Genomic DNA, 4171 nt, shown 5'->3' on the forward strand with positions numbered 1-4171 from the left:
AATAGGGTACTGAACTGAACAGAGAATTCTCAACAGAAGAAGTTCAAATGGCCAAAAGACACTTAAGGTCATGCTCAACCTCCTTAGCGATCAGGGAAGTGTAAATCAAAACAACTTTGAGATACCATCTTACACCAGTCAGAATGGATAAAATCAAAGAACCAATGATAGCCTATGCTGGAGAGGTTGTGGAGTAAAGAGGAACTCTCATCCACTGTTGGTGGAAATGCAAACTTGTGCAGCCATGTTGGAAATCAGTGTGGCGGTTTCTCAGGAAACTGGGAGTCAACCTACCTCAAGATCCAGCAATACCACTCTTAGGAATATAACTAAAAGATGGCCAATCACACTACAAAAGCATTTGTTCAACTATGTTTACAGCAGCACTATTTGTAATAGCCAGAACCTGAAAACAACCTAGGTGCCCCTCAATAGAAGAATGGATAAAGAAGGTGTGGCAGTATATACTTTAGAGTTCTACTCAGCAGTAAAAAGCAATGATATCTTGAAATTTGCTTGAAAATGGATGGAAATAGAAAACACTATCCTGAGTGAGGTAACCCAGACCCAAAAAGAGGAATATGGTATGTACTCACTCATAAGTGGATTCTAGCCTTAAACAAAGGACATGGAGCCTATAGTTTGTGATCCTAGAGAAGCTAAATAAGAAGGTGAACCCAAAGGAAAACTTATATTTATCCTCCTGGATATTGGAAGTTGACAAGATCGTCGGGCAAAAGTTGGGAGCAGGGGGTGAGGGTGGATTGGGGGAAGGGGACATGGAGAGAGAGAAGGAAGAAGTAGAGGATTGGGAAGAGCTTGGGGGAATGGGATAATGGAGATAGAGGAAAGGTGGATATGGGAGCAGGGAAGAAGGTATCCTAACAAAGGGAGCCATTTGAGGGTTGGTTAGAGTCTTGGCTCTAGAGGCATTCCCAGGTGGCCAAGGCCATTTCCCCAACTATTTACGTGGGCAGTAGAGGAGAGGGAGCCGGTACTAACCTTATCCTATAACCACACTGATATCTTTCATATCACCATAGAACCTTCATCCGGTGATGGATGGAGATAGAAACAGAGACCCACATTGGAGCACTGGACTGAGCTCCCAAGGTCCAAATGAGGAGCAGAAGGAGGGAGAACATGAGCAAGGAAGTCAGGATCATGAGGGGTGCATCCACCCACGAAGACAATGGGACTGATCTAATGGGAGCTCACCAAGGCCAGCTGGACTGGGAGTGATGGAGCATGTGATCAAATTGAACACTCTGAATGTGGCTGGCAATGAAGGCTGACTGAGAAGTCAAGGACAATGGCACTAGGTTTTGATTCTACTGCATGGACTGACTTTGTGTGAGCCTGGTTTGTTTTGATGCTTACCTTTATAGACCTGAATGGAGCAGGGAGGACCTTGGACTTCCCACAGGGCAGGAAACCCTTAGGACTGGAGAAGGACAGGGAGAGGGAGTGTGGGAGTGGGAGGGAAATGGGAGGAGGGGAGAAGGTAAAATTTTTAATAAATAAATTTTTAAAAGTTATCAAATAATAATGCAAGTGGAATAAAAGATAGATGCACACTTCTCATTTTACCACTTTGGGAAACAGTAGCTTTGGTCTGGAAAAGCCTGAGGCTCTGCAGATTATCATGAAGTCTAGCGTTGACTTTGCAGACATGACTACACTGGTGGCAGATCTTCACCTTCTATTCCCCAACTATTAAACTCCATCACTGACCTAGACCTAATGGAAGATCTCACAGCAAGCCAACCAAAGACTCCACAGACATCAGGAGGGATCACGCCCAGTCACATGCCAGAATCTTCATTGGATTATCTGAACCAGGGATCAAGAAAGACCAAAAAGACTGATGAATTTCATTGAGCTCCTCACTCCATAATCAGCATCAGGACTCTCCTGGATGGAGAAGATCTAGGGTGAGAGCTGGGGCCAGTAAAGGGGCTATTGACAACATGGCCAAGCACATGAAGGGCAAAGCTCAGAAGTCGGCACCGAACTGGCCCAGCATAGCATTGGCACAAGTGCAAGACAAGACCAAGAGGACCAGAGAAAGCAACCTCAAGACAATACAGGAGCTAAAGCCATCAAGTTATAGTGTCAAGGAAGAAGAGAAGACCACCATCTCCAAGACCAAGAATAAGAGAAATCCACCTGAGTTCAGCAATGACATCTTCAAGAAGATTCAAACTCACCGCAGCATGCACATGCTGGCATCTCTGCAGGTCTTTCACCCACTGGGGAAGAAGAATGAGAAGAAAACTGGCATCTCTTTCTTTCAGGCTATGCTAAACTTCAAAGTTTCTGCAGCACTAAATATCCCAGGACAGCCCAATATCGTATCCCTTCTGGATGTACCACATGATGGCAGAGGCCATGAAAAAATCAAGGACAATAATCAGAGGCCAGAAATAAGTGCTCACAAAGAGCATCAATATCTTTCACACTATGAGCTGCCCCCACCTAGAAGATCAAGTTAGTACCTCTTCCTTTCCCAGCCCTGGACAAGCTTCAAGCCAGATCTGTTTCTGGAAAGTTTTTCTCCCTGGATTCATGCAGGTGCACTTTAGCTTAGCCAGTGAGACTTCATTCCCACTCAGCTCAGCCCATCTAACTTAAGACATCTCTACAAGCTCCTACCAGCACATCATTGATGGCCTCTGAAAAACCAACTCTGACGAATGCCACTGGTGCCACACAACCTAACACTACCAAACCCATCCAGTCTTGCACTGAAACACAATGGCCTGCCTCTTTGCCTGCACCCTACAGAGCATCATCTCACACTTCACTTCAAATGGGACCCTGCATCTGCTGCAAGGAAAATGACGCTATCACCCTCCAAACCTCAAACACAATACCTGCTACAAGACTGCAGCCACCATCCAATTCCATGGAAAAGTGGACATTCCAGGGCCAGGCATCACACAGCTCTCACTAAAGAGCAGAGGCCAGAGAGGGAGGCCATGAAGGGGTGGGCCCAACAGGAAAGAGAGAATGCTGCCACGTGCACCTCTCTGGATAAATCACTACTTTTCCTTCAGAGGGAGAAGGATACATATATTTTGATATATTATGGCTATGCAATGTAAGTGCTGCCCAAGCCTTTGGAGCACAGTGCTATTCAACCTAGACAAAGTGAGCTATGGATACAGATAAACATGTATTCATAAAGTTTAAAGACTTAGGTGAATATGTAGACATGTAGCTACATCTGTATGGATGTAGATTCATATGTAAATGTATGCTTCTTCTATATATGAATGGACATAGTTTCAACACTTGTAAATATCTGATGACACTAAAATTGAGTGGAGAAATATAAGTCATTTATTTCATCCATGAGTATATTTAGAGCAAAAAATTTGATATTTTCTTCATAATTTTACTATTATTAATTTATGCTTCCAAGGTAATATGTTTCATAAATACTTCATATGTTATAAATCTCTGTAACTATTAACTTGATATTAAAACAACTAAAAGTTGTATTGGTCATACAACCCTTCTCTTTTGATTTATTTTCCAGATATTAATTATCGGACATGGTAGGTTTCCTATCGTAAATACTATAAATTGAAGGCAACTTCTGCTGTTACCAAACTTCCTCACATTTTGTACCACATAACCATGCCCTTTAAACCTCAGTGGTCAAGGATAGAGATCCTCCTGCAATTTTATGATATGAAACACAGTAATACATATAAACACAATCAAGCATTTACCTTGAAAGAAATTATACAAGGCAGACTATCTTTCTGAGAAGGATTTAATTTGATTATAAGGTTTATCTCAAGTTGTATCCGTCTTTAAAATTGTTCATTTAACATTTTAGTTTCGTGTGTGTTTGTGTGTGTGTGTGTGTGTGTGTGTGTGTGTATGTGTGTCAATATGTGGGTATCCATGTTGTACACATGAATTCCCATATAAAAATATGTGGAGTGTCCACAGACTCTAGATGAGGGCATCAGGTTTCTAAAGTCTAGAATTAAGACTTAAATATGAAAACCATCATTCAGGGTCTCTGAATTCATCCTGGGGACTCTGTAAGAAAAACAAGTGTTTACTGAGGCTACCCACCCAGAGGGGTGAGCGTGTACCCAACCGGCCAGAGGGGAGTGCAAGGCCCCTCCAGCTCCTGCTGCATGGGCTTCTT

The 4171-nt window shown here is 42.8% G+C and overlaps 1 pseudogene; it reads left to right on the top strand.

The window, feature by feature from the left end:
- The first annotated feature begins 1970 nt into the window (after positions 1 to 1970).
- On the top strand, positions 1971 to 3107 carry LOC146896075 (uncharacterized protein C2orf78 homolog pseudogene; annotated as a pseudogene).
- The last annotated feature ends 1064 nt before the right edge of the window (positions 3108 to 4171 follow it).

The sequence above is a fragment of the Myodes glareolus genome, chromosome 1 (assembly GCF_982192425.1).
Source record: "Myodes glareolus chromosome 1, mMyoGla1.1, whole genome shotgun sequence".
NCBI classification, from domain to species: Eukaryota; Metazoa; Chordata; class Mammalia; order Rodentia; family Cricetidae; genus Myodes; species Myodes glareolus.